Genomic DNA, 26,933 nt, shown 5'->3' with positions numbered 1-26,933 from the left:
AAAAAATAAAGTTCAAAATAAAAGTTCATCAAAAAATAAATAAAATTATATCTTTTCATCAAAAAAATACATATAAAGTGTCCTGGTGTTTCCATTTCAATCCATGTTCAAATCTTTCTATAAAATCAAGTGAACCACTTCCAGTGAAAAAATGTTTTCAATCCGCTTTTCCAAATATAATTAAAGGTGCCGCTTACCTGATCCCAATGATCTCCAAGTTATAAGAGATCATAGATCGCATGAGTGAACAGATATGTGGATTCCTTCTGTATGTAACTCAACCTCCTCGATGGATCAATCCAGCAGCTTCCTTATTCGTTTCCCAGCCCTACACACTCCAGCCTGGACTTGCTTGATGCTCTCCACTCTATGTATGTGTAGGGTTTAAACATAGGGAAGACTCCTCACATAATATGTTTACAAAAAGGTTTATTTAAAGCTAAAAGAATGCACTTACAGCAACTAGGCTAAATTTAGGCAATAGAGAGGGTAATCCAACCAAAAGATCATCAGCAAGTATGGATCATCACATCACAGCTCCCATCTCCTTGGGACATGTCTATCCTTAATAGGCTACTTCTGGGAATGGAGGATTAATAAACCTTGGTAATTTTTATGTTTGTTCACAATACTCCACATTATTGATTCACATGAGACAGAGCATATATATATTTATATTTTGAGCACTGTATCTCTACGTCCTTATATTCAAGGAGTAGTAAAAGTGCAGCAGTCTTACCTATATTTAGCACAAGATTTTTCTATACTATTATCACAGGAGCAGGAACCGACTCCATCTTGGAAGCAGAGGAAAACTGTAAGCCCCTACATTCTTAGTACCAGGTAAGACAGAAAAAGAGCCCATTGCGCCATTCTGGGAGATAGGCGTTTTGCCTCAGACAAGAATGTGAGATTCTTATGGTCGGTCAAAATGAGGACTGGCACAGTGATACCTTCGAGGAGATGCCTCTATTCTTTCAGAGCTAAAATGATAGCTAACAATTCTCTGTCCCCAATCTTGAAATTGCATTCTGCAGGAGACAAGAAAAGTAGAAAGTAGAAATATAGCCACAAGGATGCATAGCGCCGTAGGGCATTGAGACAGAAGGGCGCTTACTCCAGTTTCAGATGCATCAATATCAAGAATGAAAGGTAACATAGAATCAGGATGTGCCAGCATGGGAGCTGAAACAAAGGCAGCCTTGAGAGACTCAAGGGCTTTAATGGAATCCAGAGACTAATTCTGTGGGTTACCGTCCTTTCTGGTCATATCAGTCAGGGGTTTGACCAGAAAAGAGAATTTCAGAATACATTTCCGATAATAATTGGCGAAGCCAAGAAAACGTTGTAAACGGCGTAGACCTATGAGTCAAGGCCACTGTAGAACTGCAGATAGTTTCTCTGGGTCCATAAAAAAACAGGGGGAGGGGCCAGGACGGAGTATGGAGCCTTACACTTCGCTGTAATGCGACGCACAATTTACTCCTCTTGACAGACAAGTATTGGAGGCTACTATGAGATTGGGGCACTTACGCACCCCTAAAGTGTGAGTACCCCATTGTGGGAAGTTCTTTTATCTCAATAAACCTTTTAAACGATATCACACTATCCAGTTTTTTCTTTTATTTACTTGTGGAGCTGCTGCTGAGACTGTGTACTTGGATACCATCATTGAGCCGTGGGATGGCTCCTAAGCATGTTTAGACTCTGAGGTGAGCGGCTGTCCCGAGGGGGGTCACTGGATGGCACTTGAGCATGGTTTTCTGAGCACCAAGCACCAAGAATATTGCAAGCACGTTGATTCCTTTTGATGAACTATTATTATGGACCCTCTATATATTTATTATTTATATGTATTTCATGAATATATTGGATCCACTGATCACATGCTATATTATTTTTGGATTTGATATTTACACTCATTGTGTGGCACTTGGCACTTTTTTGTATTTTGCACTTATCATACTTATTGTGATATATAATTTTGCACGTTGCACTTTTGTTTTATGTAAATAGATGTTTATATATATTTTTCATTATGCACAATGGCACCGGCTGAATATTTGCCATTTTTGCTTGGATGTCATTATACCTAGCATAATATTTACAAGTTGCACTTATATATTGATTTGTTTTTTGGATATCCATTGTCGCTATATATATATATATATATATATATATATATATATATATATATATATATATATATTTTTTTTTTTGCACTAAGGCCGGAAAGGCTATAGCATATCACACTTAAATTATTATTTTCTTTAATATCAATTTCTTTAACATTTTGAATACTTTCTTGATATATCTTTACCTTAGCGCAGCGTATCTTTTATATATCCATTAAAAAAAAACGGCAGTAGAAATTACATAACCCAAAAATGTAAATTATTCAGGATTGAACTCGCACTTCTCCAAATTACATTATAGGTTATTATCTCTCAGCCTCTGTAGCACACGGGATTTAGAATATATGAGGATATCGTCGGGATAAACCACCTAACATTGCAATATATCTCAGAGTACAGCGGTAGCAGGACAGGACATTACGAGGTATTCGTAATGTCCTGTCCTGGTATTAAATGCAGTTTTCCATTCGTCGCCCTCATTGATCCTCACAAGATTGTATGCCCCTCTCCGAGCTTTGTTAAAGCCGTTGCTCCCTTGAGGCAGTCAAATAATTCCGTAATCAATGGATTTGTATACGCATTATTAATCGTGAAGCGATTGAGACCCCTATAATTGATACAAGGTCTTAGTTCACCACTCTTCTTTTTCACAAAAAAGAAGTCGGCACCAGCAGGAGACAAGGATTTATGGAGGAACCCTTGAAAAAGTGCATCGGCAACATACTCCTCCATGGCTTTATCCTCTGAGACAAACAAAGGCTAAACCTGGCCATGAGGGGGCATGGCACCAGGTTGAAGGTCAATTGCGCAGAGGGGTTGTGCCTCTGTAACCAAGGATACCAATAACCACTGGGTAATGGGGTGAGGAAATTACTTGGAATTGGATTATCTCATGGTGAAGAGCCCCTATGGCTATGGTAAACAGAGCAGTGTCATGAATCACATGGGCAGGCTGTAGAGGTCTCCCATCAATAGCCTCAATGGCAAGTGGAGTGGCTCAAAGCTGCAGCGAATCAATTGCTTAGACACAAAGGCACTATTTATGAACAGACCTGCAGCCCCAGAGTCAACAAGAGCCTTTGTCTCGATGTACGACTTAGACCAAGAAAGCATAACCAAAACTAAAGGCCTATCCTCCAGGATACTAAGGTCTGTCCCATACAGGACCTCAAGTTGCAGGCATTTCCTGTACAAGTAAGACAAAACTTCAAAAAGTGACCTGTCTGGCCACAATAAAGGCACAATCCCTCCTTCCTCATCCGCAAAGATAAGTGTGAACCAAACTGCATGGGTTCTACTTCACTGGCAGACTCGGTACTAGGAGGCATAGGAGGTAAGGGAGGCAAGGGTGGCACTGCAAATCTCAAAGCCAAATGTACAGGAGGCTTCCGCAAGCATTCCTTAAAGGAAGGTCTCTCTCGGAGTCTGGAGTCAATGAGAATGGCAAACATGATCAACCTCTCCAGATCCATAGCTATGTCTCGGGCTGCTATCTCATCTTTTATGTTATCTGAATACCATGAGAAAAAGCAGCCATGAGGGCTTCATTGTTCCAAGCGACCTCTGCTGCCAGAGTACAGAACTCAATGGCATAATCGGCAACAGTTCTCATACTTTGTTTGATGGACATGAGGCTCTTGGCAGCAGAAGTGGAGCATGCGGGAACGTCAAATACCCATTTAAAGGAAGCCACAAACTCAGGGTAACTCAGGACAATGGGTTTTTGCATCTCCCATAGAGGGTTTGCCCAGGCCAAGCTTTATCAGAAAGCAAAAAAATAACGAAGCCTACTTTGCTTCTGTCCATGGGGATTGCCTGGGGCAGCATCTCAAAGTATATTCCAACCTGGTTGAGAAACCCTCTGCATTGAACTGGATCGCCCCCAAATCGCTGGGCAAGCGGAGCGGAACCAGACATACCTCTTAATATTTGAGGCGGATGCCTGCACAGAGACTGTTATGGCAAGGGTACAGCACTTGAAACTGTAATAGTCTTTATGATAAAATGGGGGCTGTATCTGAAGTTTTCTAGGCTGCTGTCCTCAGAGTTTAGCCAGCTCTGTGAAGAAGACAAGAAGGAAGGAGAAGGGAAAGCGCCACTAAGTGCAATATCACAAGAAGGATTTAATGCCAACAGTTAAAAACACTCACAGGATTAAAACAGTAACAATACAGGCTACGTGCTCGGAGCTCTCTGCTCCTTCAAAAGACCTAGAGTGGTATTACAACCTGCTGCTATTTATAGGGGAGGGGGCATGTTTCAGCAGCGCTAGTTGAACTATAATAATCAATGCTTCTTATAGCAAAAAATGGCGTATAAAGCAGCAGGTGAACAAAATATAGTGACAAAATATATATATATATATATATATATACACACACACACACATATATTAGGCAGTTGGTGTGCAAAAAAATGTCAAAAACACTTAATAAAGGATTTATATAATAACAAATACAAATAAAATATCTAAATTGTTAATAATAATAATGAGACAAAACATATATATGTAAGGAAAATAAAAATAAAATAATGAAAATAAATAAAAATAAAAAAATCTCAAGAATTATATGAAACTTAAATAAAACTTAAAAGGAACATGACATTCAAAGGTACATTAACCTGTGAGTGCCCTAAACAAGGCTAAATGACAGAGATGGGAAAAATGTCCAGAATAACAGGTACCCAATATAAATGTTTGGGAGACATGTTGCAAAACCTTACAGTATGTATTACTATGGGGATCATAAAATTGTAACATTTTAACATGACAACACTAATGATTACTGTATGGTACTTACTATGACCACCCCCAGAAGGGAATGTAAAGGGACCATGTGAACCCCAAAAATCCAAAGGGAAGACCTTCAGGGTCCACTAAAAGAGAAAAAATTAAGGTGTGATGCATAATGATAACCATATGCTGAACATATTCAATTAACACATTGACAATGTTTATGACTAACCTGGTAAGGGATGGATAGTATATGGACAGGTCATAGGGCCTAAAAAAATAAACTGGTACAGTATGTTTATCTATAACAGGGTATGTGTTTCTATATCTTCGTTCAACCCACCAGGTATAAGTGTCTTGCTGACATAGACGCTTGAAGTGTTCTACTGCAGGAAAGGTATTGGGAATGGCCTCTAGAATCCATACCTTCAGCCCACTGGTGGATTTCTGATGATGTTCTAGGAAATGTCTGGGGACACTGTGTTTGTCGAAACGTTACTTGATAAATCTCCTGTGCTCCCAAACAATTTCCGTAATGTCCTGATTGTACGACCAACGTAAAACAACCCACATGGGCATGTCAGGCAATAGATGACAAATTCAGTCTAACAATTGTAGAATTCTTTCATGTTATATGTCTTTCCTTTGATTGTGAATTCCTTTTGTCCATGCTGTATAAATTGGCATGTAAGGCAGACATTCTTTTTACATTGAAACATACCAATCAATGGTACGGTGGGATGCTTTTTTAGTGATTTCTTAGTAATATTGCTTGGAGCCACCTTGCTTTTAATGTTCCTAGCTCTACGATATGATATTGAAGGTTTAGGGGTGATGGTAGGTTGTAGGAATGGGTTCTCAAGAAGCATTGACCAACAGTGTCCGTTTAAGTATCTAATGGCTGGCAGTTGAATTTTTGGCTTTGGACGGTCATTGACATCCTTTCCTAAGTATACACTTTTTGTTGTATTTTGTTTTTGATGGTCCTTAATTGCACTCTGTTTCATGCAGTGACATATCTACTTTGGTCTCTCAACAAATATCCCCTGAGGAAGCCCCAGCGGGCGAAACATGTTGGGATTTTAGTGCTGAGTGACCCCCTATTTACCATCTAATCTGATATATACTGCTGTTTGCGTTATTTATGTATAGCCAGCATAATTTTTAAACTATTTTATGTCTAATAAAATGTGATATATATTTTTTATCTTGGTGTATGTCTAATTCTATTTGCCTGGCACCCACAAAATCCCATTAAATTATCCTCCTGTTTACAAGCATTGACCAATGTTTACTGAAGATGTTTTCCATCTTCTTAAAAAGGGCATGGAACTGTGTTGGGATGGGCGGTGTACAGTAGAGGAGCCCTTGACCTTATTCGGGGGATGATTGGAGTAGTGTTGAAAGGTTTCATCTACCAGTGGGGTGGGTTACCCCTTATCAGATATTTTTTTGGCAAGCAGTTGCCCCTGAGAAGTGTAGTCAGTATCCTTAGTACAGTTTTTAAGAAGCCTACAGTATTGACTGCGGGGCATGTTACTGACCCAACTCAGATGGTGACAGCTCTGAAAATGAAGGAAAGAGTTGCCGGCTGTTGGTTTTGGGCATAAATCTTATTTCCATCATGACATAGTAGAAGATCCAGGAATGCTAGGGAATGGGAGTCTTTAACATGGGTGTAGGATAGTCCTAGGGAATTATGCTTACAATAATCAACAAATGTTTCAATAATGTGTGATGGGCCATCCCATATGATGATGATATCATCTATATACCTGCTGTAAAAGACTACATGGGCAGCAAATGAGTTATTGTGAGTTATATATATATATGGACTCCCAATAACTAATGGTAAGATTAGCATAACTGGGGGCAAAATTAGCGCCCATCGCAGTTCCATTAGTTTTGACATACTAGGTGTCATTGAACACGAAATAATGGTGTTGTAAACAAAACTGGGTGGCTTCAATGATGAAATCAGCCTGTCTAGGATTAACCAGTTGCCGACCGCCGCACGCTGATGTACGTCGGCACAATGGCATGGGCAGGCATAAGGGCTTACCTGTGCGTCCCTGCCTGCCTGCGGACGGGGGGTCCGATGGGTGCCTGCGGCGGTCGGATTCTCGTCAGGAGCGATTAGAGGTGAGGGGGAGGCCACTGATTCATGGCCACCCCCTCGCGATCGCTCCTGGCGAATGACAGGCTTCCTCTGCTGCTGTAATGTAAACAGCGGCAGAGGAAGTGATGTCATCTCTCCTTAAGAAGCCTTTTCGTTCCGGCTCACGAGGAGAGAAGACATCCAAGTAAGTTTGCACCAACACTACACTTCCAGTAGAACACGCAGGCATACTTTTCACCCCCCAGTAACCCCTCGATCACCCCCCTTTACCCCCGTCACAGTGACACCAATAGCAGTTTTTTTTTTCTGATTATTGCATTGGTGTCAGTTTGCGACAGTTATAAGGTGTAGGGCAGTTAGTGGTAGGCCCCTTTAGGTCTAGGGTACCCCCCTAACCCCCCTAATAAAGTTTTAACCCCGTGATCACCCCCCCGTTGCCAGTGTCACTAAGCAATCATTTTTCTGATCACTGTATTAGTGTCACAGGTTCACCGTCAGCTTTTTATAGCGTCAGGGACCCCCATATGCTACCTAATAAAAGTTTTAACCCCCTGATTGCCCCCTAGTTAACCCTTTCACCAGTGATCACCGTATAACTGTTACGGGTGACGCTGGTTAGTTAGTTTGTTCATTATAGGTTCAGGGCACCCGCCGTTTATTACCTAATAATGGTTTAACCCCCTAATCGCCCGGCGATGATATAAGTTAAGTTTTAGGGTCAGATAGGGTCTGCATCACCCCAGGCAGCGTCAGGTTAGTGCCAGTACTGCTAACACCCATGCACGCAGCATACACCTCCCTTACTGGTATAGTATCTGAACGGATCAATATCTGATCCGATCAGATCTATACTAGCGTCCCCAGCAGTTTAGGGTTCCCAAAAATGCAGTGTTAGCAGAATCAGCCCAGATACCTGCTAGCACCTGCGTTTTGACCCTCCACCCAGCCCAGCCCACCCAAGTGCAGTATCGATCGATCATTGTCACTTACAAAACACTAAACACATAACTGCAGCATTCTCAGAGTCACACCTGATCCCTGCGATCACTAACAGTTTTTTGGTAGCGTTTTGATACAGTCACTAACAGTCAGGAGCTTTTTTGCCTGTGAGTCTCACTAGTGTACCACTAAATTTAGAGCCCAAAATGGCAAATCGAAGGTACACTAGTGAAGAGGCCTACACGTTTCTGAGCAAGACAGATAGTGAAGAGGAAGTCACTCATCTGTCAGATTCAGACTCAGAATACGAATCTGTAGACAGCAGCGGCTCCATGACAGATAGCTCTGATGACGGAGTTGTGGTCCCTGCCAATTTCAGGTGTAGCAGACCCCAATCTTCTTCTTATGCTGTTGAGGTGCAGGAACCGCAGGGCTCTCATATGGAGCAGAGCAGTACTAGTGCCGCTATTCCTTCTGGTGAACTGGCAAGCACCAGCGGCCTAGTACACCCTGGTTGTACATCCAGCACTGCAGTAACTCTTGGTGACGTGGCGAATCCCATAAGTGCAGTTCAAGCTGGCGAGGTGGCAAGCACAAGTAGTGTCCCGCTGCCACCAAGAAGATGAACACAGGCCCGTCGTGCCCATAGTGCCCTTCCTGCTGCATTCGCCAATCCTAATTGGGAACCCACCACTTCTGCAGCACCCGTACTTCCCCCATTCACTGGCCAACCCGGCATTCAGGTGGAAACAGTTAATTTTACGCCACTTGATTTTTATTCACTGTTTTTCACCGAAGATCTATTGTGGACCAAAGCAATTTGTACGCTGGTCAACACATCGCCACTATTCCCCAGTCCTCCCTTGCCAGAGATTGGAGACCAATTACGGTCTCCTAATTTAAGCTCTTTCTGGGCTTTTCCCTCAACATGGGCATAAATAAAAAGAGTGAGTTGCAGTCATATTGGTCCACTGACCCAATTCACCATATGCCCTTGTTCTCTGCCTCCATGACCAGGGCACAATACGAGCAGATCTTGCGGTTCATGCACTTCAACAACAATAAACTATGTCGTCCTCGTGGAGACCCTGGATACAATCGGCTCTACAAAATTCAGCCCCTCGTAAACCATTTCAACCAACGTTTTGCAGACTTGTTTTCTCCCCATCAAGTTGTCTGTGTTGATGGGTTCCTGATTAAGTTTTCTGGCCGCTTGTCATTCAAACAGTACCTTCCTAGCAAGCGTGCCAGATACGGGGTCAAGATGTATAAGCTCTGTGACAGGGCCACAGGCTATACGTGTAATTTTATGGTTTACAAGGGATAAGATAGCCACATAGAGCCGACAAACTGCCCTGACTACATAGGAAGCGCTGGCAAGATTGTGTGGGACTCGGTGTCACCCTTATTCGGAAAGGGGTACCACTTATATGTGGACAATTATTACACAAGCGTGCCACTTTTTAGTCACCTTTTTGATCATCAGATTGGAGCATGTGGCACCGTGCGACCTAATCACCGGTGTTTTCCCCAGAAGCTTGTAGATTCCCATCTTAGGCTGGGGGAGAGAGCCTGCTTGCAGTGTAATAATTTGCTCGCTATGAAGTGGAAGGATAATAAGAATGTTTTCGTCCTTCATGCAGACACGACGGTCCAAATTACTACGGCGACTGGTGTTGTGGAGAAACCCCTCTGTGTCCACGAATATAACCAAAATATGGGAGGGGTGGACCTCAACAACCAGTTGTTGGCACCATACCTAGTTGCCTGTAAGGCCAGACGCTGGTATAAAAAAGTGTCTGTATACTTATTTCAATTGGCTTTGCTGAACGCTCATGTGCTATACAAAGCTTCAGGACAGACTGGATTCTTCCTTAAATTCCAGGAAGAGATCTTCAGAGCCCTTCTGTTTCCAGACGGTGCTCCACCTCACCTTCCCAATCCAAATGCAGTAAGCCGGCTGCATGAGAGGCATTTTCCTTATGTCCTCCCGCATACCCCTACCCAACGAGCCCCTCAAAGAAAATGTTGTGTCTGCAGAAAGCGCGGATATAGGCATGACACCCACTATTATTGTCCCTCCTGTCATGACAATCCTGGTCTTTGCATTGGTGAATGTTTTGAACGCTACCATACACTAGTTGAGTGTTAGCGTAGGGTAAAGCATTGCACAGACTAGACACACTTTCACAGGGTCTCCCAAGATGCCATCGCATTTTGACAGACCCAAATCTGGAACCGGTTACAGTTACAAAAGTTACAGTTATAAAAAAAATGTAAAAAAAAGAAAAGTAAAAAGAAAAAATACACAAAAAATATAAAATAAAAAAACAAAAAATAGTTGTCGTTTTATTGTTCTCTCTCTCTCTATTCTCTCTATTGTTCTGCTCTTTTTTATTGTATTCTATTCTGCAATGTTTTATTGTTGTTATGTTTTATCATGTTTGCTTTTCAGGTATGTAATTTTTTTATACTTTACTGTTTACTGTGTTTTATTGTTAACCATTTTTTTGTTTTCAGGTATGCCATTCACCTGCAGCGCGGATTTATTTATCTTGACAGCAACAGCGTTTGCTCCCACGATACATAAAGCCGTGTCTCCATCGCTGTCAGAGGTGATTTCACCACCACAATTACATATTTCAGCATATATGCCGAAGCATGGGGGTAGCAGGGGCGGAGGAGCGATTTGCTCCTACCTTTTGCGGCATATATATATATATTTTAGGCACAGGTTGCGTTTAAAAATGTTTTATTTTTTACTATGTTTATATATATATTAGGCACATGTTGCGTTTAAAAATGTTTTATTTTTTACTATGTTTTTTTTGTATTTGCTTTGCAGGTATGGTAAGTCTTACTGTTATACTGTAATGTTATTTTGTTCTACTGTTAACCATCATTTGCTTAGCAGGTACGCCATTCAGTTGCAGCGCAGATTTATTTATCTAGACAGCAACAGTGTTTGCTCCCACGATACATAAAGCCGTGACTCCAGCGCTGTCGGAGGTGATTTCACCACCACAGTTACATACTTCAGCATATATGCCGAAGCATAGGGGCAGCAGGGGCGGAGGAGTGATTTGCTCCTACCTTTTGTGGGAGGATGCCCCCATGCTTCGGCATATATATATATTTTAGGCACAGGTTGCATTAAAAAATGTTTTATTTTTTACTATTTTTTTTGTATTTGCTTTGCAGGTATGGTAAGTCTTACCCTGTACACACGGTCGGACATTGATCGGACATTCCGACAACAAAATCCTAGGATTTTTTCCGACGGATGTTGGCTCAAACTTGTTTTGCGTACACACGGTCGCACAAAGTTGTCGGAATTTCCGATCGCCAAGAACGCAGTGACGTCAAGCACGTACGACGAGACTAGAAAAGGCCAGTTCAGAACCAAGCGCGGCACCCTTTGGGCTCCTTTTGCTAATCTCGTGTTAGTAAAAGTTTGGTGAGAGACGATTCATGCTTTTTCATACTCGTGGTTTTCAGATCGTTTTCTGCCGTTCAGTTTGTGCTTGTGGGTTTGTATCTGCTCTTCAGTGCGTGCAAGCAAGTTCCACGTGACTTTAATTAGTCATTGTGTTCTTGTTCGTTCGTTACTGTTTTTCAGGTCGCTCTTCACAGGCCTTGCTGTTCTTCAGTGCGTTCTGTTACTTCGTCCTGAGCAGCTGACCGTTTTCTAGCCATGTTGCGTATGCGTACTCCTCGTAGAGTTCATGCTGTGTGGGGGCTTGGTGTTGGGGTCCTGACCTTGACACAAGTCCAGTCCATGAACAGGGTGGGGAGGAGTTCATGGACCAAGAATTGGTTGCTTCAGCGTGACCAGTTCTGTCATATGCCTTTGCTCCGTGAGATCCATGAGAATAATCCTGATGATTTCAGGAACTTTCTCAGGATGACGGACCCCGTATTTCACCGTTTGTTGGCTTCGCTGACCCCCTATATCAGCAGGCAGGATACCTGCATGAGGCAAGCCATTACTCCGGAGCAGAGGCTCATCGCTACCCTGCGGTATTTGGCGACAGGGAGAAGCCTGCAGGACTTGAAGTTCTCGACAGGCATCTCCCCCCAGGCTCTGGGAATCATTATCCCAGAGACCTGTTCTGCCATCATACAGGTCCTGCAGAAGGAGTATATGAAGGTAAGATTTTTATCCTTTAATATCACATTTTGTTGTATTTAATGTTTTCTAATTTATTGTATTTCTTTCCTCATTCCCTAATTACCATAATTGTAATATGCTGTGAATGTCCCCTTTGTCCTCATGCATGCTGGATTTTTATGTAATTAATTTTTTAGGTCCTTCATACATATTTGCCTTCACTTACCTCCCCAGCATGCTCTACGGGCCCTATATTCACTGCATGTAGTCACTTAAAACAATGCATTTTATCAGCTCCATAGTAGTGCTTTACCCCAAACACCCCCTAAAATGTTTTTATGTTATTTTTGCTTTAAATTCAGGCAGAGTGGCAGAGGCTTTTTTTTGTGGTGTCCCCAAATCATTTTTAGTAACCCTCCCTCCCCCAACTGCTAAGTCAGCTGATACCAATTCTCTATCTGTCCTCAATCATCTATCTGCTGACTTTGCCAAACCCATACACACTATACCCATCTCTTTTGTGCTCTGATTTATGGATGAATTCCCCAAAGCATGTAGTGCAAGGGCCTGCCTGTATACTTTCAAATGGTACTGTTTGAATTTTTAAGATCCTATTATTATCTTGAGACAGGTAATAGCAGAATGTTCAAATGTGCTCAAATGTGTACAGAGTGTATTTATATCTTTGTATTCGGACACTTCTTACCTGTCCAGTGGGCTGCCAATAGTGTAACTAAGGAGGGGCTGTTCCAAGTAATACACTGTATTTAGGCATTCATCTCTCAATGAAGTGAAGAGGGTTACCTGTCCAAGATTTCCACACCCCCCATAATGTTAGAAATGGCCCATGGGGGGGGGGATATGATAGATGTACCTTATACTTTGGTGTTGTTAAATTCCCCTTATTAAATGCTATCTGGAGGTTTCCCCAGAATGTTTGTGCCTAATCTGCTTGCCATGTTTCGGAGCAAAAATATTAATTTTTTTTTTCCTCAACAGTTTCCTTCCATGCCACAGGAATGGCAGACTGTGGCCTCCCACTTTGCCCAGCGGTGGGACTTTCCTAACTGCGGAGGGGCAATTGATGGGAAACATGTCTACATCATCCCACCACCCAACTCTGGGTCGTACTATTTCAACTATAAGGGGTTCAATAGTATTGTGATATTGGCGGTGGTGTCGGCTAATTACAACTTCTTGTACGTGGACGTGGGGAAGAATGGCCAGATGTCCGATGGTGGAGTCATTGCCCAGACGGAGTTCTATAGGCGTCTCCAGAATGGCAGCTTGGGCTTGCCAGCTCCAGAGGACAATGTGGAAGGACTCCCATTCGTGTTCGTTGCTGATGAAGCGTTTGCGCTGGGGGACTACCTTATGCGGCCATTCCCTATGAGGACCCTCACCCCGGAACAGAGGGTTTTTAATTACCAGCTGGCCAGAGCCCGAAGAGTGGTGGAGAACACATTTGGAATCCTGGCTAGCCGTTTCCGCCTATTTCTGACACCTATCCATATGGCGAAGTATAAACTTAATCATATAATCATGGCATGCTGTATTCTCCATAACTTTTTACGGAAACATTCGGCCAACTATGCTGGCTCAGTTGGGCCTGAGGCCGGAGTGATACCTGAAACAACAATGACGGCGCTTGAAAGCGGCCGTCCTGGCTTGCCCTCCCTGAGTGCCCGTGATGTCCGGTTACGATACCTGGAGTTCTTTGCGGGTAGGGGGGCCATCAATATGCCTTCAAATTTGTGAAGCCTTTTTCAAATAAAAAAGCCAAAAAAAGAAATTCTTTGTGGACATTTACTGCTTGTGTTTGTTTTAGCTGACCCTGACAGAAATGTGTTGAGTCCAGAAAATGGCGTGATTGTGTAACCTTATACAAAGCACTGTTGGGTGTTATTTACTAAAGGCAAAGACACTTTTCACTACAAGTGCACTTGCAACTGCACTGAAACTGCACTTGTAGTGCAAAGAGAATTTGCCCTTAGGAAATAACCCCCATTTTCATAGAAAACACCAATTACATCACCAACAAAGTGTTTTATTAGCGTTGACACAATAATCCACACATTCTTGATTAACAATCTCTTTAATACCTGCACAATCACATGTGCATTTCGAAAAGGTTTTTCTAACAAACACAAATGTTTGTTGGTTTTCAATTTTTGGGGTAGCATTAGAAACCAGATAAAGGTCCATTTATTTAAGATAAAACAGGCATGTGTAAAACCAACAAGAAAGACACAAATCTTGAACTTACAAAGTTCACATTTGGTAGAACTTGAAGGCAATATCAGACATGAGTATTTAAGAACTGTGTTTGAGATTGCATTCAGATGGGGTGAAGTCACCCCATGAAAAGGCAAATTTGGAAGATGCACACAAATTTACCAATGTCAACATGTGCGACCTGCCATCACGGGGGATCAAGGGACATGTTTTGGGAGAGAAACCCCTTCCTCTCAGCTACTTTATTATAGAGGAAGGGGTTGCAACCCCAAAACGCGCCCATTGATCTCCCGTGATGGCAGATAGCACATGTTGGCACACTGTGTGCATCCTACAAATTAGGCTTTCTTCCAAATCTTGCAAACATTTTGAACATTGGAGCACACCAAAAAACCAAGGGATTGGGAGGGGTTTTAAACTCGCCCCAAAACATCAATGATGTTCTTATTTTTTTGGATAACATCATTGATGTTTTTCTTTAGGTTTTCCAATTGTAAATTACACCCCATGATCTCCCCGATCAGAATCTGGGCACTTTCTGATGTGAAAGGATCTGGATCCCCAACATCACGATCACCTAAAAAGTGATAAACAAAACAAAAACAGGTATCAAAAATATGCCGGCATCCATCTCTTACCTGAGCCTGTGGTCGCAGACACTCACCTGTTGTGGTGACTAGTTCCACCACGTCTTCTTCATCCTCCTGCACTGCTTGGTTTGGGGGAATTTCACCTTCTTCCAGAGGTGAGGGATCTCTGGTCTCCTCGGATGAGGGGTGTCCTCCGAGTCTTTTCTCCCCTATGTAAAACAAAAATGCTATACTTAGCACACAGTGATTTGATGGCAGAACTATAAATATGAAACATTGCTTGGAATTGGGGTAGAATTGTCTGTTTTGGCTGAGTGCAAAAATGTAGCGTTTTCAGTGTCCTTTGTAAAGCTTCAATACTTTACCTGTTTGGTACAAGCTTCACAGATGGAGACCCCCCATAGTATACACTGGAGCACCTGTGTGGCCCCCTAATAAAAATGGTGTTCTGGTGTCCCACACTAGTCCTCCAGTGTCCAGATCTGAAAACAGTTGCTGAGTGTCCTTTCCTTACACAGAATCTAGTTTGTAATTCATTCTAGTAAAAAAGCCAAATTAGTTTCTGACAAGTAGGGCTTAAAAAATGTGGCCAAATGCATATGGCCTAAACAATGGTGTTTTAGAGGCCGAAAGAAAAATGTTTGATACGAACGAATAATGGGCCCATGAACATGAAAGTTGCCATTTAAAAATGTACACTTGTAAGAAAAGCACATGGAGCAGCACGAGCGTAATAAACATAAAGAATAGGAACACTGGACAACTACTTACTTTTTTGCAGCACTCTCCGGATCTTTCTGTACTGCTCATGTTCTCGTAATTTGAGGTCCGACCACCGCTTCCTGAGCTGATCTTTCGATCGTCGTACCCCGAATTTCCGTTGCAGACTTTTGACCACTTTCGCAATTATCTTGGCCTTTCTGACATTGGGGTTGTGGTAAGGTCCATACTTCCCATCATAGTCGGCCTTCTTCAGGATGTCCACCATCTCCAACATCTCCCCAAAGGACATATTTGAGGCCTTAAATCTCCTTCTGGATCAGGACGTTTCCGGCTCCGGGTTTTCCTCCTCCTCCTCCTCGTTGCTATAATTAGCACGATCCTGCTGTGTATCCGCCATGTGCTCTTCCCCCACTGCGCAGAACGACAAGGGGCGGGGAATAGACTAGAAAGAACGTCAGGGGCGGGCGGAGTTACACGAATGCGCAGTGTGTATAAAGCGTAACGATCTGTGAGCAGAGGAAGGAGCATCGAAAGCGCCGATCATGATAACGAAGGTAAGATCTAAACTTGGGCCTATACTGCTTCTAAATAGAAGCCTAGATTTTAACAAGATTAGGAGAGTTTGGCCTGACCTTAGGGTTTGTCTTGTGTTGTGTCTTGCAGAGAAAATGGATGGCTTCAATGACCACAACTTCCTCCCCCTGTTCATAGACAAATACAGGGAGCTGCCCTGTCTGTGGCAGGTGAGACATCCTCATTACAACAATAAACAAAAGAGGCAGGCAGCGCTGGAGAAACTGCCACAAATTGGAAAAAACACCATATTTCCCTGTTGGGCCGGATTGCATCGATTAAGATGACGATCCTCCCGAAATTACTGTACTCTTTCAAACACTACTAATTCCTGTCCCACACAAACACTTGATTAAACTCCAATCTGACCTATTTAAATTTACCTGGAACTATAAGAAACACAGAATCCCTCAATCAGTAATGATGGCGGCGCGCTCAGATGGAGGCCTTGCCTTTTCCAATCTTACCAAATATTATCAAGCGGCCCAACTCCGTGCAATAGCATCATGGTTCACTCAAAGGTCCTATAATAGATGGACAGAGATCGAAAAAATATGGTTAGCCCCGACCCACCCAAACAGCTTACTATGATGTGCGAGTGCAGAGGTGCCTCCTGAGCGACTACTGGGACCTATGACTCAGCTACGACGTTTATGGAACAAGCTATCCTGCTCACATACATTGGCCTCAGAAAAATCAGTACTAACGTCATTTGTCTGTAACCCCAAAATCCCAGATAGTCTCATTCACCAGATGTCCTACCCATGGACATCACGGAACCTCTTCCATTACGGAGCCCTGGTGGAGCCCAGATCCCGCAAACTATTGTCTTACTCTGACCTCCAGACCAAATTCAATCTACCACATCAAGCTTTCTACAGCTACCTGCAAATACGTCACTATGCCATGTCCATATTGCCCGACCTACAGTTCTCCCCCCATCATCCTTTGAAAATCTAATCCTGGCGGGCACGGCCCAGAAGGGGTTAATCTCTGATATCTACAATATACTAAATGCTTACCCACTAGAAATTAAAGGTAAACATGTCTATATGATCAAATGGGAGAAAGCTCTTAACGAGGAACTTCCCATGGAGCAATGGCGGACGATATGGACACAGGCAGCAAAAAGCTCCCTCTGCACCCTATACAAGGAAAATACCTAAAAAACCCTCCTTTACTGGTATATGACTCCGGATATTCTTAATTCCATATACCCATCTAGGTCTGATCGCTGCTGGCGATGTAAAAAAGACAGAGGGACCCTCCTCCACATATATTGGAACTGCTCACTGATTACCCCATTCTGGGACAAAGTCCAGCAACTGCTGGCTCGCTTATTAGAGACACAGATCCCCATGGTCCCCAAATTCTTCCTTTTAGGAATCTCACAGTTAAAGATCCCCACAGCCCAAAAAAAACTCACGCGCCATATCCTCACGGCAGCACGTTGTCTTATTGCTTTACACTGGAAACCCCCCCCCCACTCCCGAAGCCTTATACGCTAGAATTAAAGATGTGGAGCTGAAGATGAAGAGAAGATGACAGCCCGGTTACAGGACAGGCTGGAAGCACATAATAAAGTATGGGAGTTGTGGCATCTTCGAGAGGACCCACCATGATCAAGTAAACGAATTATAATAACATTCTCCTTCTCCTTTCTTCTCATTTCTTCCCCCCCCCCCTCTTTCTCTATCCTTCTACTTTACTTTGAATGTTCTAGTGACTTGCATAGTTATAAGCAAACTAGAAGAAGAAAACAAAATAAGAGTAGAAAAAGAACCTAGCATATATATATTTTATGTCATGTTTTCTTCCCTCTTATTATCTCTCATATATTATGTACTTTTTGTACCGCAAATACTATAATAAAAATGTTATTTGGAAAAAAAAAATTTAGAAAAGTGTGTTTTTTCCCCAAAAAATTGTTTGAAAAATCGCTACACAAATACTGTGTGAAAAAAAAAATGAAACACCCACCATTTTAATCTGTAGGGCCTTTGCTTTAAAAAATATATAATGTTTGGGGGTTCAAAGTATTTTTCTTGCAAAAAAAAAAATAATTTTCTTAGAAGAGTGGGTGATGTGTGACATATGCTTCTAAATGTTGTGCATAAAATGCCAGGACAGTTCAAAACCCCCCCAAATGACCCCATTTTGGAAAGTAGACACCCCAAGCTATTTGCTGAGAGGCATGTCGAGTCCATGGAATATTTATATTGTGACACAAGTTGCGGGAAAAAGACAAAATGTTTTTTTTTTTTTGCATAAAGTTGTCACTAAATGATATATTGCTCAAACATGCCATGGGAATATGTGAAATTACACCCCAAAATACATTCTGTTGCTTCTCCTGAGTTCGGGGATACCACATGTGTGAGACTTTTTGGGAGCCTAGCCGTGTACGGGACCCTGTTAACCAAGCACCGCCTTCAGGCTTTCTAAGGGTGTAAATTTTTGATTTCACTCTTCACTGCCTATCACAATTTCGGAGACCATGGAATGCCCAGATGGCACAAAACCCCCCAAAATGACCCCATTTTGGAAAGTAGACACCCCAAGCTATTTGCTGAGAGGTATGGTGAGTATTTTGCAGACCTCACTTTTTGTCACAAAGTTTTGAAAATTGAAAAAAGAAAAAAAATATTCTTGTCTTTCTTAATTTTCAAAAACAAATGAGGTTTGCAAAATACTTACCATACCTCTCAGCAAATAGCTTGGGGTGTCTACTTTCCAACATGGGGTAATTTGGGGGGGTTTGTGCCATCTGGGCATTTTATGGCTTTCAAAACTGTGAATAGGTAGTGAGGAGTGAAATAAAAAATTTACGCCCTTAGAAATCCTGAAGGCAGTGCTTGGTTTTCAGGGCCTTGTACGCGGCTAGGCTCCCAAATAGTGCAACACATGTGGTATCCCCGTACTCAGGAGAAGCAGCAGAATGTATTTTGGGGTGTAATTCCACATATGCTCATGGCATGTTTGAGCAATATATCATTTAGTGACAACTTTGTGCAAAAAAAAAAAAAGCTTGTCATTTTCCCGCAACTCTTGTCAAAATATAAAATATTCCATGGACTCAACATGCCTCTCAGCAAATAGCTTGTGGTGTCTACTTTCCAAAATGGGGTCATTTGGGGGAGGGGGGTTGTGCCATCTTGGCATTTTATGGCCTTCAAAACTGTGATAGGTAGTGAGGAGTAAAATCAAAAATTTACGCCCTTAGAAATCCTAAAGGTGGTGCTTGGTTTTCAGGGCCCCGTACGCGGCTAGGCTCCCAAAAAGTCCCACACATGTGGTATCCCCATACACAGGAGAAGCAGCTAAATGTATTTTGGGGTGTAATTCCACATATGCCCATGGCATGTTTGAGCAATATATCATTTATTGACAACTTTTTGTCATTTTTTTTTATCATTATTCAATCACTTGGGACAAAAAAATGTAATATTCAATGGGCTTAACATGCCTCTCAGCAATTTCCTTGGGGAGTCTACTTTCCAAAATGGAGTCATTTGGGGGGGTTGTACTGCCCTGCCATTTTAGCACCTCAAAAAATGAGATAGGCAGTCATAAACTAAAAGCTGTGTAAATTCCAGAAAATGTACCCTAGTTTGTAGACGCAAACCAATAAATATACGCTTATTGACATTTTTTTTTACCAAAGACATGTGGCCGAATACATTTTGGCCTAAATGTATGAGTAAAATTGAGTTTATTGGATTTTTTTATAACAAAAAGTTGAAAATATCATTTTTTTTCAAAATTTTCGGGGTTTTTCCATTTATAGCACAAAAAATAAAAACCGCAGAGGTGATCAAATACCATCAAAAGAAAGCTCTATTTGTGGGAAGAAAAGGACGCAAATTTTGTTTGGGTACAACACTGCATGACCGCGCAATTAGCAGTTAAAGCGACGCAGTGCCAAATTGTAAAAAGTGCTCTGGTCAGGAAGGGGGTAAAACCTTCCGGGGCTGAAGTGGTTAATAAGGGGATCTTTGTCCAGGAAGTGTTTGACCGCTCTGAGACCAACCTCATGAGGAATGGAGGTATAAAGGGACGTGAAATCCATAGACACTCACATATATGAGGGTTCCCAAGTGTAAGGTTGGAGTCTATCGAGTAAGTGGGTGCCATCCCTGATGTAAGAATGTAAATTTTGGGCTAGGGGGTGTAGGAACTGATCAATGTAAATGGAGAAGCCACTTGTGACACTCTCCATAGCTGGTACAATGGGATGACCTGGCGGGTTGGTAAGATCTTTATGTACTTTCGGTAAGTGATAGAAGTACGAGACTTTATAGAAGTCTTTACAGAGGAAAGCAGCCTCAGCTTGAGAAATTAAAGATTCGAGAGGGAGATGGGCGGAGCCTAGCGGAGCAGACATGCATTGTTAGAGCTCCGCACCGCTGAGGAGAGAAGAGAAGGACAAAGCGGAGCCTGCAGGCTTAAAAGGTATCCATTTGAACCTTTTTGCCCCAGGGAACAAACTGTGAAAGTTTGGGCAGGAAATATGGTACTGGGAGGAAACCGTGGCAGAAATAAAAATCACCTCACAAAGAGCTCACAGGCACTCACTGCAACTAAAGCAGCTCCAGTCACCTCACAAGATACAGCATCAGGGCGCTCTCACAGACAGAAAATGTCACAGCAAAACTCTCCATTTGAGTCAGATACAGAACAAATCCTCTCACAAACTTCTCCACAAGCCTCCTCAGCATCCCCAGTAATATTATTACAATTTGAAAAGATGCTTCATAAGGCTTTAAAACAAACCTCAGACCAAATAACAAAAAGCCTAACCAAAGAAATAAGAGAGCTGGGAAACCGCACCGCAGCCCTAGAAATAAAAATGGATGAAATTGAAATTACAACCCAAGTAAATATAACAGAATTGGAACAATTAAAAGAAGAGAATTTAATACTTCAAACTAAGCTCGAGGATTACGAAAATAGAGCCAGACGTTCAAACTTGCGCATAAGGGGAATACCTGAAACTGTGACAGACCTGCAATCTACTATTACTGCTCTTTTACAAGAACTAAAGCCAGATATCCCTATTGAACGTTTAGAACTGGACAGAGTACACAGAGCCCTCACAGCCAAAAAGAAAGATGGACCCCCACGTGATATAATCACAAAATTTCATTATTACAGAACGAAAGAACAAATACTAATTGCTGCAAGAGAAAAAAAGGAACTTAATTTTCAAGGACACGATTATCAAATTTTTGCTGACCTATCCCAAATTTCTATTACTAAAAGACGATCCATGAAACCCCAACTAATGGAACTGCAATGCCACAACATTATGTATCAATGGGGCTTCCCCTTTTCAGTCAAATTTAACTACCAAGGTACAATTTACAGAAGCAGATCAGCAGATGAACTACAACAAACCCTTTTAAAATTAAATCTGACAGAACCCACAAGCAGCAACTCTCCCACATGCAGAAGAATGGCATCATCTTCACCTTCAGGCAGCACTCAGAAAATTTCAGAACAAAATGGGAATCATCATTCTCACAAAAGAGGCCGTTATGCCACATCATCCATGGACCAAGAAGATTCAATGGACTGACATTCTAATTCCTGATATCTCTTCATTTATTATACTAAGAGATGGTTCTCTATAAAAAACCTGTATTTATAACTGAATGTAACTGCATTCTGATAGTCACACACTGTGTGGGATCATGTTACATTCCAGTTATATTTCTTATTACTTCTGATTCATATAGCCTTAGAATATATAAGTGAAATAAGGAAATTCTTGTTCAGTTATATATTATCAGGTAATAACAATAGATTTGTTACTTTTTAGGACAAATATGTTCAATAATCCAGAAGTAATGGAAGCCTTTTCTTTCTTTTCTTAAAACAAATATATTATTACCTAACTAGTTCCTAGAATTATGTTTTTGTTTATTCTAATCTGAAGCAATACAACCTCAATTTTATGAGTTAACATATCTAAACAGTTACATATGAATAAAATATGTAATTGTTTACTCTAAAAGGGTTAAAATCCCATCAATACCAAAGTTATTAACAGTACCTTTCTAACTGAATTATTTAGCCTAGGGCAAGACTAACCATATACAACCACCCTGGAATAAATAATTTCAACAAAAACTATATTCTGCACTCCAATTAATGAAACATCATTTTGATGTCTTTTGACATAGCACTTCTCTCCTGTAAGCGGAAGATCCGTGTACCCCCATTAGCCCTCCTCATTCTCCCAACCATATTATGTGGGAGTGTGACGAAGGCACTTATTCCCCTGAGAGAGATATTTATTCTCTTTCACGGGTAAATTGTGATTACTTGCAAAAAAGAATTTATACAATGTATCATCTAATCTCATATGTTTTTTGTTTACTCTTTACTCCAGAATTCACTGGTTTCTTTTCTATCTATTCATCTCTTCAGTCCACACAGGTTGATCTGCGCAGTCAGCTCTGCATAACAAAAAGTAAGTCAAAACTATTTGATCTGTTGCCATGGCACCACTGAATATACTTTCCCTGAATGTTCAGGGAATAAATGTCCCTCAAAAAAGGACCAAAGCCTTCCGTACTTTCCATAACAAGAAGGCTCACATAGTATGCCTCCAAGAAACACACTTCACCAAAGATTCTACTCCAAAATATATTTCTCCTTTTTATCAACAAATTTACACGGCTTCTGCCTGTACCAAGCAAAGGGGAACTCTAATTGCATTTCACCGATCCACACCATTCACCTTATCATCAGAAATTAAAGACCCAGAAGGTAGATACCTGATACTCATGGGTTATATAATGGATACAGCAATCACGGTGATTTCCTACTACGCTCCTAACAAACAACCTACACCATTCCTCTCACATATATTACAAGTGATTAATACACACAAAATAGGAACAGTGATAATGTGTGGGGATTCGAACCAGGTCCTCCTCCCATTTCTAGATAAATCACCTTTTACACCATCCAAAATAACCTCTAGATTACCTTTTTCTCAACTTCTTTCCAAATACAATCTGGTAGATTCGTGGAGAGAAAGTAACCCAATGAAAAAGAAATTCACTTATTTCTCGCACCCTCATCAAACCTTCACCAGAATTGATCATATTTTTCTAACAATAGGAATGATACCAGAAATTATTGCATCAGATATAATTCCAATTCCGTGGTCTGACCATAATGCAGTATACACTACTATAGCCTCAGCCATACCAATAGCGCATGACCCAACGTGGTACTTACCGGACATAATGCTCAAACACCCACTACATCAGATGGCCATTGAACAAGCTTTAAAGGAATACATATCAATTAATAATACAACAGACATCTCCCCAATAACACTGTGGGAAGCTCATAAGCCTGTCTTGCGTGGTACAATACAAAGACAAATGGCACTATTTAAACGGGAACGCAAAAATCTAGCAAAAAAACTAGAACTCAATTTTAATGCAGCCTACATATCATTTCAAGATAATCCATCTCAGAGTACAACATCTCATCTGGAAAAATCTAGATTGGAATACGATCTATTTCTCACTGAGTCAGTTGATAAATCCCTCAAACGCTCCAAACACAATTTCTACATGAATACAAACAAACCAGGTACATATTTGGCTCGGGCATTAAATTCAACTAACAAATCTTTCAAACCAATACGTTTGAAATGTTAAAAAAATGTTTTCACTTGTAATCCAGTTAAAATAGTCCATAAATTTCACTCACATCTCGCAACTTTATACAAGACAAACAATGAATTTAATCCTACAGAGGCTGAATCCTTCTTCTCAAAAATAACCTTACCTGAGTTATCTCAGAATAAAAAAGCAGTTTGGATGAGCCTATAACTATAGATGAAGTTGCTAACGCCATAAAAGACCTAAAACTTAACAAAAGACCAGGCCCAGACGGCTACTCGGCTTTATACTATAAAACATTCTCAGAAATACTCTCTCCTATTCTCACTGAAACTTTTAACAAACTTCTAGATGGACATTCTTTTCGGCAAGAAACACTAATGGCAATTGTTTGTATGATCCCAAAACCCCTTTCTGATGATACTTCCTGTGTGAATTATCGGCCTATCTCTCTGTTAAACCTCGATATTAAATTATTAGCAAAAATAATAGCAAAACGCCTCAATAGCATTATAGGAAAATTAATACATAGAGATCAAGTAGGCTTCATGCCAAATAGACAGGCAGGCGATAATATACGCAGGGCAGTGTTATTGGCACATATTGCTAAAAAACGGAAAATCCCTTTATGTTTTCTATCTCTCGATATTAAGAGGGCATTTGACACAGTATCCTGGCAATATATGCAATATTCATTACAAAAATGGGGTTTTGGACCCCACTTTTTAACATGGATCAAAGCATTATATAATAAACCCAAAGCCTATATAAAATATGCTGGATACAAATCTGAAGCCTTTAATATCGAAAGAGGTACCCGACAGGGTTGCCCATTATCTCCCTTATTATTTGCCCTTATACTCGAACCCATGGCCCAATACATCAGAACAAACCAAACTATAACTGGCATTGAAGTAGGAGGTATTACACACAAATTATGTATATTTGCAGACGATATATTACTTTTTCTATCATCACCACAGATCTCTGATCCTAACTTAATACCAGCTCTTGATGGATTTACAGCCCTATCCGGCCTTATGATTAATCCTAAGAAATGCCTAGTGCTTAATATTTCACTCACAAACATGGAATTGATCCCGGCTAGGGCTGCACTCCCATTCACATGGGCAGAAAAATCAATCCCATATCTTGGAATTCATTTAACAGCATCTCATTCTGACTTATTCTCAACCAATTATCCTCCTGTATTAAGACAGATCACAAATCTAATAAAACAATGGTCGCAACTTCCTTTATCCTGGATAGGGAAGATTAATGCAATCAAAATGACTATTCTACCCAAATTGCTTTATCTATTCAGAGTCCTCCCTATTCTAATTCCTTCCTATTTTTTGAGAATAGTACAAAAAAGAGCAACTTCGTTTATATGGGGCTCTTCTAAACCACGTATACCTATACACACACTACATCTTCCCAAAAATAAAGGAGGCCTGGGATACCCTAATTTTACTAACTACTACAGAGCAGCACATTTGACCAGTCTGTCCAAATACCATGCAAAACAGGAAATCCCATTATGGGTATTTATAGAGGCTTCAGAAAATGACCCTCTATTAATATCAATTTTATTATGGCTTGATCCTAAAGACCGCTTTAAAATTCATAATCCCATAACTAAACACTTCTTATCTCTCTGGGATAAACTAAAAACCAAATATCAGTTACAATCTCCACACAATCCTCTCCTTTCTTTTATCAGAAATCTGGCCTTTTATCCGGCATGGATCTACCCAAATTCTTTTAAAGCTTGGACAACATCAGGCATTCAGACACTAAATGACTTCATAGCATCTAAATCATTCCTTTCATTCCCATCGCTTAGAGAAAAATATGATCTACCAAACGCTGAGATATTTAGATATCTCCAAATCAAAAATTTCTATACACCATTCCTAAAGGGGGATACACCATTATCCCAATTATCCATTTTTGAATCAATCTGTACAAAAGATCCATTTGCTAAAGGTACAATTTCATCACTTTATAATCAATTATATGGAGTAGCAAATCTTATTAGACCCTCTTACGTTCAGAGGTGGGAGGAGGACCTGGTACGAACTTTAGAAGACACGGACTGGTCTAACATATGGCTCACATCTAAGTCATCTTCACCCAACATCTTAGCACTGGAGACAAATTATAAAGTCCTAACTCGCTGGTACCTTGTACCCGCTAGAGTGGCAAAATATTCACCTAATACCTCAGCTGTTTGTTTTCGAGGATGCCCGGAAATAGGCACATATTTACACATATGGTGGACGTGCCCAGTAATCCAAACCTTCTGGAAGGAAGTCTTCGTGATTGCATCTAAAATATTTAAAAAAATAATACAACCAGATCCATATTTAACTTTACTTAATCTAAAACCGGAATGGTTAACACTCTCTCAATTCAAACTTATGATCCAACTAATAACGGCTGCAAAACAAACAGTGGCCAAGGCATGGAAATCTCCTACATTGGTACTAGCAGAAACAATTCACAGAATGAATAATACAATGTCCCATGCTAAGATGGTAGCCATCGATCAAAATCAAATTCCAAAATTTGAAAAACTTTGGCATCCTTGGATAAAACAACAGTTCCTGTCAAACTTCAATGACTCTGTCATGTTGCCATGGTAACAGATTAAATGACTTACAGAGACACCCATTCTAAGGCTTCAAAGAGAACTAAAAAGAATAATAAACTGACGAGTGGGACAACCTTGTGGACCATACCTCTACCTTTCAACCCTTTTTCTTCTTTCTCTTTCCTTTTCTCCACCTTACGATTAAAGCTCATTATCAGAATTTATTTGACCTATATACACTCTACTTGTAAACAATATGTATAGTAAGTATAAATCATTTAAATACCTACAAAAGTAACTAAGGAAATGATATATATCTTTAATTTAGGTTTACGTGAACCCAATGTTTAATATTTGAAATTTCATGATATTTACCTATATAAACCCTACTGTAAAACAATGAGCTTACTTTATAGATCCTTGTAAACTTACTTTATGTATCTTTATAACATTGTATACTCAATAAACTTCTTTTGACAAGGAGAAATTAAAGATTCTTCAAGAGTTCTAAGAATGAGTGAGGTGGCTTCTG

The sequence above is a fragment of the Aquarana catesbeiana genome, linkage group LG07 (genome assembly GCF_042186555.1).
Source record: "Aquarana catesbeiana isolate 2022-GZ linkage group LG07, ASM4218655v1, whole genome shotgun sequence".
NCBI classification, from domain to species: Eukaryota; Metazoa; Chordata; class Amphibia; order Anura; family Ranidae; genus Aquarana; species Aquarana catesbeiana.
The sequence above is the reverse complement of the archived record's forward strand: the minus strand, read 5'-3'. Positions refer to the sequence as shown.